General features: G+C 31.7%; 1 pseudogene; it reads right to left on the bottom strand.

The window, feature by feature from the left end:
- Nucleotides 1–4,956: 4,956 nt before the first annotated feature.
- Nucleotides 4,957–11,757, bottom strand: part of LOC131659815 (serrate RNA effector molecule-like) — a 58,906-nt pseudogene continuing 52,105 nt past the window's right edge.

The raw sequence follows: 11,757 nt of genomic DNA, 5'->3' as shown, positions 1-11,757 counted from the left end.
TTTTAAAATATTTTTTAGCAAAAAAAGATTTTATTAAATGAATTTCTTTTTCATATTTTTAATGATATTTATTCATTTTTGAAAATATTTTTTATATGCATTTATTTATGGGAAACTTATTTAGAATATCCTTTTTTCCATTTATATATTTTAAAAAGGGAAACTTATTTATGGGAAATTTATTTATGCATTTTCAAATTTATTTAGAATTTCCTTATTTATATATTTATAGGTTGATTTTGAAATTTACTTTTTAAAAAAAGATTTAGGGTCATGCTAACGAGTGCTCCAGGGACACTCTTTAATCATTCCATATAAAGCCAAAATTCCTTAAATAAATTATTTATTTCAATATCAAATACATTGAATACAAGCAATTTCATTAAAATAAACTTAATAAGTGCTTACTTTTCATTTCATTAAAATAAACTTAATAAGTGTTATTCTTTAAAAAGTCAATAATTTTCATTTCTAAAACATTAAATATAAGAAATACTTACTTTTTTTAACTCTTAATAAGTGCTCCTGGAGGGGTGCAGTTACGGTGCATAGATAAAAATCTATGCATCGTGCATAGAGTATTATTGACCATTGGATCATTAGATCAAATTATAATTATTACTCAATACTCAATACTCACCACTCAATAGTCAATACTCAATACTCAGTACTCAATACTCAATACTCAATACTGGATTAAAAATATGATCCAATGGCTTAGATTGACTTATGCATGGTGCATAAGGAAAATCCTTATGCATATTAGCCAATGCCCTCCTGGAGCACTCGTTAGCATTCTCTATATTCGTTTTTCTTTTATAGTTTATTTCCAAATTTTATCTTATGGAAAATAGAAAGATTTTTCTTTAAAAAAATATCATTTTTGTTTAGATATTATATTTTCTTTTATTTTCAAATTTTATATTCTTTTTTGAAAATTTAACTTTTAAAAATATAACAAATAATTTATATTTATTTTGTTTGAAAATATTTTTTGAAATGGTGGTTTGGTACATTGAAACTGACTAAAAAAAAGAGGTATTTTGATATTTTACTTATGTTTACTTGATTTTTTATTTAAATAGTAAGTTTTTAAAAAGTGGTATTTTGAAATGTTAAACTTTTACTCAATAGTTTTTGATTTCCATCTTTAAATTTTTAACTTTTTTTAAATATAAATTTAGGTTTGATTTGTTTTAAATGGATTTATTTTATCAAGGACAACTAAATTATTTGTTTATCTAAAATATGCAATATGTTACAATGCATTTAATAGATCAAAATATCTTTGTATAAATAGTTTATATTTGAAAATTTTCATTAATTTTTTCATTTTGAAGTTCTCTGCTCTAGTATTTTAAAAGTTAAGAGAATTTTGAAGTTCTATGAGTTTATACTAAAACTCATAGAAGTCTTTTAAGTTTTTTATCAACTTCTCTAATACATTATAACTTTTAGAAGTTTTTCTACTAAGTTCTCCAATCCATATTATGTCTAGAAAAACAAAAGCACCAAGGCGTCATGTGAGATGGCGCCACCATTGTACCAGATGAAGGGAGGCGCCATTTGAGATGGCTTCTATGTGAAGCTTTTCTGCAATAAGCCATCTTAGATGGCGCCTTGGTGCTTTTGTTTTTTTTTCTTTCTAAATAATTGACAATGGACAATTGAACAAAGACGACAAAGATTTTCATTAAGATAAAACGATTACATAATAGGAATACAATTACATAGAATTTAATTATCGTTCGGATTTTGAAAACGACTATTGCGAGATCGCCTAGTTCGTCGTTGCACTCTAGGACCTTCTTGTTGTGGTTGGGTTGAGAGCCCCGTGAAATCAATGCTTGTGGATCTGCGCCGTCGTTATGTTTGATGGGAGGTTTGGTGTTGGTATTGTTGTTGGGTGGTGAACGGTTGTTGGTATTCTTGTTGGGTGGTGTATGTTGGTTGGTATTATTGTTGTTGATTTGATGTCGATGCCCAACGTGTGCGTGGGTCAACCAAATACCTCGGCTTAGCCACAAACATCTCAGGGTTAGTAACCCTTATGTACCATGACATATATTGTCGTGTGTGTTGCATAGGATGCTCATCGGGGAAAATAGGATACAACAACACATGTCGAGCACATCTCCTCCACATCCTACAGCACTCTGGTGCAAAATTTTTCCAGTTAGCAATATCCCACTGGCCGTCAATCCTTTTTTTATGCCAAGGATCCAAACAAGTTAGGTCAGACGAAATATCTTGAAGCATGCCGAACTGCATTTTAACTCGGTCGCTCTGGTGCATCTCCACAATGTTAAACTGTATGATTGCGGTTTTTGCAGTCCAAATTTCCATATCCTCTTAGTTAGGTTGATGCTCCAAACCCAAATATGGTCTCCAAATAAACTGCACAGAAATTTAAATTAATGATAACGATTAAAGATAAATAAAGTAAAATAAGAAAATTTTATAGGTAATACATACATCGCTTTCCCCAAGGTGATCTAAAAGATTTCGATACGTGGCTAGATGTCGTCAAGGACTCTTCATGTAATTCATGCCCGTTACGCAAAACCTAAAACAAATAGTTTTATTAAGTTATTTTCAAATATTTATCATAAGTTAATATAAAATAGATAGCGATGTGGACTTACTTTGTAGCATAGGGGAAGCTGAATATCATGTCGTTTATGGGGTTAAAAGATTCTAATCTCCACCAACCCCATACTTGCAGCAAGAGGGCGCATCCATAGAAAGTACAAGCGTCTCTTTTTGCACACTTACATAATGAAGCGTATAAAAAGGCTAAAACACAAGAACCCCAACTATACTCTCTTATTTGGTTAAAATCTCAAAGCAATGGTAAATACAACATATTGACATTATTGCCCGTACTTTCGGGAAATAAGAAGCAACCAATCAAAATCATAATGTAATTTCTAGCTTTTATTATTCTTTCTTCCACGGTTGAATGTTCATTCAATTGAAGACTGTCATAATGTGTCTTAAGTTGAGTAAGAAAAATACCTTGTCCCCTCGCATCACGTTGAACTAAGATATCCTTTGCACTTATCTGTACTCAAACATAACTCTTAAACTCTCATACACTGAAACACTGAAACAACAACATGGCCTCTGCACCATAATATATTATTAATGCACACATCAATGGTGACACTTTCCAATGTGATGCATCCGGTTTTTTATTTCAAAACACTGAGGTTACCCAATTTTGTTTAAGTCGAAAATCAAACTTCGTACATTTCAAAAACCGATAGGAGATCAAACTATCCTGAGGTACAGTTTTACAAATCTTCTATCAACATCCAGTCTTTTTTGGAGACCAAACAAAATTTTACCAGGTGGAGGTTAAGGATGACGAAGTTCTACAAAACATGTTTTGTAATCATGAATTTTCCGGGTACGACTCGATTGAGTTGTATGTCCTGCTCCAACAACCAAACGAGAGCCAGGTTGTTGATCCCATCGAAGCGGAACAAGCTGAGGTCGATGTAATTGATGAAGACGAAGAACATCCAGAGTTAGCATTTGATGACATGGTGAACGACGATTTTGAAGACGATGTTGAAGGTGTAATACCTCCAATTTCAACATACACACCACCTTCTCACATGTCGAACATTGACATGGCCGGTGATGAACCCTCATCAGACATATTCCACAATGTCTGCATGGAGTCAGATGCAACTTTAAAAGAGAAAGATAACTTTCGTTCGAAGGATGAGTGCATGCGAGCAATAAAAAAGTTCCATTTCCAAATGGTACTCTTGTCAGTGGAAATGGAATATTTCGTCATCTATTCTTGGCCTTTCAACCTTGCATCAGAGGGTTTGCATTCTGCAAACCTATTATTCAAATAGATGGAACGTGGTTGTATGGAAAATACAAAGGCACCCTACTGATGGCAGTCGCACAAGATAGAAACAACAATGTCTTCCCAATTGCATTCGCTCTAGTCGAGGGAGAGACCGGTGGAGGTTGGAGTTTCTTTCTCAAAAATCTCAAAACACACATGGTTTTGCAAACTGGTCTTTGTTTGATCTCTGATAGACATGCTTTTATTGTTAGTGCATACAATAACCCGACTAATGGTTGGCATGACCCCCCTTCTACGCATGTATTATGCGTTAGACATGTTGTACAAAATTTCACGTGAGAAATTAAAGACAGGGCTCTTCGAAAATTAGTTATGAACGCAGGGTATGCATTAACTCAACCATATTTCAAACATTACCGTAGAGAGATCAGATTGTCAAATTTAGATGCAGGTACTTGGATTGATAATATTCCAATGGAGAAATGGACTAGGTCATATGACAATGGACATCGATGGGGACACATGACAACAAATCTTGTTGAATCATTGAACGGTGTCTTCAAAGGCTTACGACACCTCCTTGTAACTGCTTTGGTAAAATCAACATATTTTAAGATGGCTTCATTGTTTGCACAAAGAGGTGAAAGGTGGGACGCTGAACATATTTTAGGATGGCTTCACTTAGATGCATTATCACTTCTGTCTCCCATTTACAAGTCTGAGACATTGCTCCAGGTATACAACAATGGCTTTGCAGTGGTAGCAAAAGAGGATTATTGGCCTGCGTACGAGGGGGAAATTGTTTGGCACAACGACCAAATGCGGAGAAATAAAAAGGTTCATCCCAAAAGTAAGCGTATCACAATAGAAATAGACGAGCTCGATAAGCTAGAAAAAAAGTGTGGTTTATGTCGCCAAGTCGGACAGAATAAAAAAATTGTCCTAATCGTGCTAGTGGTTCTTAGAAATGAATTTTGTATACACATTTCTTTTAAGGTCTTAACACGTCTTCTTTTCATTAAGAACATTTGTTACAACACATATCATTGTTAGAAATTAAATGACATAACGACTTAAAAACAACGCATAAAACGGATAAAAAAAACGTCAACAACACGACAAGTTATCTAAGAAATAACAAGCACTAAAACAATGTCATTAGAACCCTGCATCATCATCATTACGTCTCTGTCTCTTTCAACTTCCTCCAACAAAGTGCGAGACGTTCCAATTGCAAGTGACACAAAAGTTTTTCTTCTCTGGATTTTTCTAATTTCTTTGCCTGTTGGGATGTCGTCATCTAACCAGCATTTCAAATATCTCTTTAGACGCTCCATGGAATGGTTGTTGCAAAGTTTCATTTTAATCGGTGGTTTAACGGCCGAGAAAAATACATCCCCATCTCCTGTGAAAATCTCAGAAGCCATGATGCTAAAATTTGGGAGGAAATGAGAAGATTTATTGAGAAAGTGTGAAGAATGGTGGAGAAATGAGGTATTATTTATAGAAGACACATATACAAGGAGGAGCCATAGGAGATGGATCTTCCTCCTAAAAGTTGAATGGAGGCGCCATTTGACATGGCTTATTGGACTGAGTGTGCCATGTGAGATGGCGCCTAGGGAAAAAAATGAATAAGCCATGTGAGATGGCGCCTTGGTGTTAAGGGTTTCCGAAACGTGGTTATTTGCGTAATTTTTTCCGAAACGTGGTTATTTGCGTCATTTTTTTTAATACATGGTTATTTTAAAAAAAATCAGGATCGGAGAACTTTAAAATACAAAGAGAAAAAATGAAAATTTTAAAACATAAACACTTTATGCATGGGTATTTTGGTTAAATTGTGTGATTTGTATAGATACGGAATAATTGTTGGGTCATGGAGTAAAATTTCTCATAATAGGTCATTTAAAGTTCAATAGATTTTATGTATAAAATAATTTTTTATACAAAATATCCATGAATGGGCATATTATTTTCTACAAAATATTTATATATAAAATATTTTGTTATTATCGAATTTTGTATTTGCTAAAAAGGTATTAAGGTATGTTCATCTGGTAAGGGCTACACTGCACCAGGTGGTGAGAAGCTTTATATATGATTTTCTAGGAAAAAAAACGAATTTTCATTCTTTTCAGGGAACGAGGTATATATAGAAGGCTTATTGTGCCTGAGTTGGATGGCTATAAAGACAATTTTCCTATCTTTTCCGTCAACACTGTGGGAACGTGAGAAGACTTGGCCTTTATGACTCATTCCTATAGTCGACTAGTGATTGAACACCTCATAAGTCTAATATGGTCAATGAATGGGTCATCTAAAATCGTTCATGCTTAAATGGGTGGCCTGTTGCCATATTATTACTATGCGACTTCTTCTTATTTTAACCTGTTGGCCCATTTATAGCAGCTTATCATCATGTAGTGGTAGTTCACACGGTGTTTAGACAATTGAATTATATAGTATATTCACGGACCTTTTTATTTCTAAGGTCTCATAAAATTATTCCAATATGTAGTCCCTCAAGCATGAGGTATTCGAAAGGGAGAAATGATTTAACCCAAGTATTTTAGACTTTCAGGATTGGATCGAACCCAGCAAAACTCCACAAGTGAAGCATGGCGAGTTCTTCAAATGGAGCTTACAAAGAGTTCCTCAAGCAGTGCTAGGGGTCCCTCAAGCGTCACATACACTAACATGTGCAGCATTAATACTACTAATGATGGGTTGTCTGTTGGCATGCCTAGTGAGGACAATCACTATCTATTGTTCGTAGCTTGTAATGCTATTATTCGTGTAAAATGAGAAGTCAATAGTTTTAGAGAATTTCTTTACCCACCTTCTACCCTTCTTAGTCACCTCTGATGAAAGTACCCAAATACCCCTAGTTTCGGAAATAGATTTCTGAAAACGTGACTTTCATACGAAAATCTTCCAAAAGACTAAATTTTACAAGTTTAACAAACTTCGTGACTTTTATGTAGTATAGCACGCGAAAATCTACCAGAATACCAATGTATGCAAGTTTACCAAACTTCATGACTTTTATGTAGTATAGAACACATAAATCCTTCAAGATACCAAATTATGCAAGACTAACAAAATTCGTGACTTTTATGTAGTATAGCACACGAAAATATCTAAAAAACAAAAATTTGCAAGGTTAACAATCTTCATAACTTTTATGTAGTATAGCACACAAATGTTTTCCAAAAGACCAAATTTTGCAAATTTAACAAACGTCGTGACTTTTATGTAGTATAGCACACAAAAATCTTCCAAAATATTAAAATTTGCAAGTTTAATGAACTTCGTGACTTTTATGTGGTATAGCACACGAATATATTCCAAAAGACCAAATTTGAAAGTTTAACAAACTTCGTGACTTTTATGTAGTATAGCTTACGAAAACCTTCCAAAATACCAATGTATACAAGTTTAAGGAACTTCTTGACTTTTATGTAGTATAGTACACAAAAAACTTGCAAAAGACCAAATTTGCAAGTTCAACAAACTTTGTGACTTTTATGTAGTGTAGTACACGAAAATATTTCAAAAGATCAAAATTTGCAAGTTTAAAAAACTTCGAGACTTTTACGTAGTATATAGCACTTGAAAATCTACCAAAAGACTAAATTTTTCAAGTTTAACAAACTTCGTGACTTTTATGTAGTAGAGCACACGAAAATCTACCAGAATACCAATGTATGCGAGTTTAACAAACTTCGTGACTTCTATATAGTATACCTTACCAAAATATTAAGAAATGTCAATGTATACAAGTTTAACAAACTTCATGACTATTATTTAGTATAGCGCACCAAAATCTTCAAAAATACAAAAATATACAAGTTTAAAGAACTTCGTGACTTTTATGAAGTATAACACACGAAAATCTTCCAAAGTACCAAAATTTGCAATTTTAACAAACTTTATGACTTTTATGTAGTGTAGTACACGAAAATATTCAAAAAGATCAAATTTTGCAAGTTTAACAAACTTTGGGACTTTCACGTAGTATATAGCATACGAAAATCTTCCAAAAGACTAAATTTTGCAAGTTTAACAAATTTCGTGACTTTTATGTAGTATAGCACAAGAAAATCTACCAGAATACCAATGTATGTAAGTTTAACAAACTTCGTGACTTTTATGTAGTATAAAACACAAAAACCTTCAGAATACCCAATTTTGCAAGATTAACCAAATTTGTCACTTTTATGTAGTATAGCACACGAAAATATCTAAAATACAAAATTTGCAAGTTTAACAATCTATGTAACTTTTATGTAGTATAGCACACTAAATTTTTCCAAAAGACCAAATTTTGCAATTTTAACAAACGTCGTGACTTTTATGTAGTATAGCACATAAAAATCTTCCAAAATATTAAAATTTGCAAGTTTAATGAACTTCGTGACTTTTATGTGGTATAGCACACGAATATATTCCAAAAGACCAAATTTGAAAGTTTAACAAACTTCGTGACTTTTATGTAGTATAGCTTACGAAAACCTTCCAAAATACCAATGTATACAAGTTTAAGGAACTTCTTGACTTTTATGTAGTATAGTACACAAAAAACTTGCAAAAGACCAAATTTGCAAGTTCAACAAACTTTGTGACTTTTATGTAGTGTAGTACACGAAAATATTTCAAAAGATCAAAATTTGCAAGTTTAAAAAACTTCGAGACTTTTACGTAGTATATAGCACTTGAAAATCTACCAAAAGACTAAATTTTTCAAGTTTAACAAACTTCGTGACTTTTATGTAGTAGAGCACACGAAAATCTACCAGAATATCAATGTATGCGAGTTTAACAAACTTCGTGACTTCTATATAGTATACCTTACCAAAATATTAAGAAATGCCAATGTATACAAGTTTAACAAACTTCATGACTATTATTTAGTATAGCGCACCAAAATCTTCAAAAATACAAAAATTTACAAGTTTAAAGAACTTCGTGACTTTTATGAAGTATAACACACGAAAATCTTCCAAAGTACCAAAATTTGCAATTTTAACAAACTTTATGACTTTTATGTAGTGTAGTACACGAAAATATTCAAAAAGATCAAATTTTGCAAGTTTAACAAACTTTGGGACTTTCACGTAGTATATAGCATACGAAAATCTTCCAAAAGACTAAATTTTGCAAGTTTAACAAACATCGTGACTTTTATGTAGTATAGCACAAGAAAATCTACCAGAATACCAATGTATGTAAGTTTAACAAACTTCGTGACTTTTATGTAGCATAAAACACAAAAACCTTCAGAATACCCAATTTTGCAAGATTAACCAAATTTGTCACTTTTATGTAGTATAAAACACGAAAAAATCTAAAATACAAAATTTGCAAGTTTAACAATCTATGTAACTTTTATGTAGTATAGCACACTAAATTTTTCCAAAAGACCAAATTTTGCAATTTTAACAAACGTCGTGACTTTTATGTAGTATAGCACATAAAAATCTTCCAAAATATTAAAATTTGCAAGTTTAATGAACTTCGTGACTTTTATGTGGTATAGCACACGAATATATTCCAAAAGACCAAATTTGAAAGTTTAACAAACTTCGTGACTTTTATGTAGTATAGCTTACGAAAACCTTCAAAAATACCAATGTATACAAGTTTAACGAACTTCATGACTTTTATGTAGTATAGCACACAAAAATCTTCCAAAAGACCAAATTTGCAAGTTTAACAAACTTTGTGACTTTTATGCAGTGTAGTACACGAAAATATTTCAAAAGATCAAATTTTGCAAGTTTAACGAACTTCGAGACTATTATGTAGTATATAGCACACGAAAATCTACCTAAAGACTAAATTTTGCAAGTTTAACAAACTTTGTGACTTTTATGTAGTATACAACACAAAAATCCTTCAAAATACAAAATTTTGCAAGATTAACAAACTTCGTGACTTTTATGTAATATAGCACACGAAAATATCCAAAATACAAAAATTTGCACGTTTAACAATCTTCATGACTTTTATGTAGTATAGCACACAAAAAATTTCCAAAAGACCAGATTTTGCAAGTTTAACATAGCTTACGAAAATCTTCCAATATACCAATGTATATAAGTTTAATGAATTTCAAGACTTTTATGTAGTATAGGACACAAAAATCTTTCAAAATACAAAAATTTGCAAGTTTAACGAACTTCGTGACTTTAATGTAGTATAGCATACGAAAATCTTCCAAAACACCAAAATTTCCAATTCTAACAAACTTCGTGACTTTTATGTAGTGTAGCACACGAAAATCTTATAAAAGATCAAATTTTGCAAGTTTAACAAACTTTGTGACTTTTACGTAGGATATAGCATACGAAAATCTTCAAAAATACCAATGTATGCAAGTTTAACGTACTTCGTGAATTTTATGTAGTATATAGCACACGGAAATCTTCCAAAATATTAAAATTTGCAAGTTTAATGAACCTCGTGATTTTTATGTAATAGCACAGAAAATCTTCAGAAAGACCAAATTTTGCCAATTTAACAAATTTCAATACTTTTAGGTATTATTTAGCACACCAAATTCTTTCAAAAGACTAAATTTTGCAAGTTTAACAAACTTCACAACTTTTATGTAGTATAGCACACAAAAATCTTCTAAAATACCAATGCATACAAGTTTAACAAACTTCATGACTTTTACGTAGTAGCACACAAAATTCTTCCAAAATACAAAAATTTGCAAGTTTAAAGAACTTCGTGACTTTTATGAAGTATAGCATACAAAAATCTCTCAAAGTACCAAATTTTTCAATTTTAACAAACGTCGTGACTTTTATGTAGTATAGCACATAAAAATCTTCCAAAATATTAAAATTTGCAAGTTTAATGAACTTCGTGACTTTTATGTGGTATAGCACACAAATATATTCCAAAAGACCAAATTTGAAAGTTTAACAAACTTCGTTACTTTTATGTAGTATAGCTTACGAAAACCTTCCAAAATACCAATGTATACAAGTTTAACGAACTTCATGACTTTTATGTAGTATAGCACACAATAATCTTCCAAAAGACCAAATTTGCAAGTTTAACAAACTTTGTGACTTTTATGTAGTGTAGTACACAAAAATATTCCAAAAGATCAAATTTTGAAAGTTTAACTAACTTCGGGACTTTTACATAGTATATAGCACACGAAAATCTTCCAAAAGACTAAATTTTGTAAGTTTAACAAACTTCGTGACTTTTATGTAGTATAGCACGCGAAAATCTACCAGAATACCAATGTATGCAAGTTTAACAAACTTCATGACATTTATGTAGTATAGAACACATAAATCCTTCAAGATACCAAATTATGCAAGACTAACAAAATTCGTGAATTTTATGTAGTATAGCACACGAAAATATCTAAAATACAAAAATTTGCAAGTTTAACAATCTTCATAACTTTTATGTAGTATAGCACACAAAATTTTCCAAAAGACCAAATTTTGCAAGTTTACCAAACGTCGTGACTTTTATGTAGTATAGCACACAAAAATCTTCCAAAATATTAAAATTTGCAAGTTTAATGAACTTCTGACTTTTATGTGGTATAGCGCACGAATAAATTCCAAAAGATCAAATTTGAAAGTTTAACAAACTTCGTGACTTTTATGTAGTATAGCTTACGAAAACCTTCCAAAATACCAATGTATACAAGTTTAACGAACTTCATGACTTTTATGTAGTATAGCACACCAAAATCTTCCAAAAGACCAAATTTGCAAGTTTAACAAACTTTGTGACTTTTATGCAGTGTAGTACACGAAAATATTTCAAAAGATCAAATTTTGCAAGTTTAACGAACTTCGAGACTATCATGTAGTATATAGCACACGAAAATCTACCTAAAGACTAAATTTTGTAAGTTTAACAAACTTTGTGACTTTTATGTAGTA

This window comes from Vicia villosa, linkage group LG3 (genome assembly GCF_029867415.1).
Source record: "Vicia villosa cultivar HV-30 ecotype Madison, WI linkage group LG3, Vvil1.0, whole genome shotgun sequence".
Taxonomy (NCBI): Eukaryota; Viridiplantae; Streptophyta; class Magnoliopsida; order Fabales; family Fabaceae; genus Vicia; species Vicia villosa.
The sequence above is the reverse complement of the archived record's forward strand: the minus strand, read 5'-3'. Positions and strand labels throughout refer to the sequence as shown.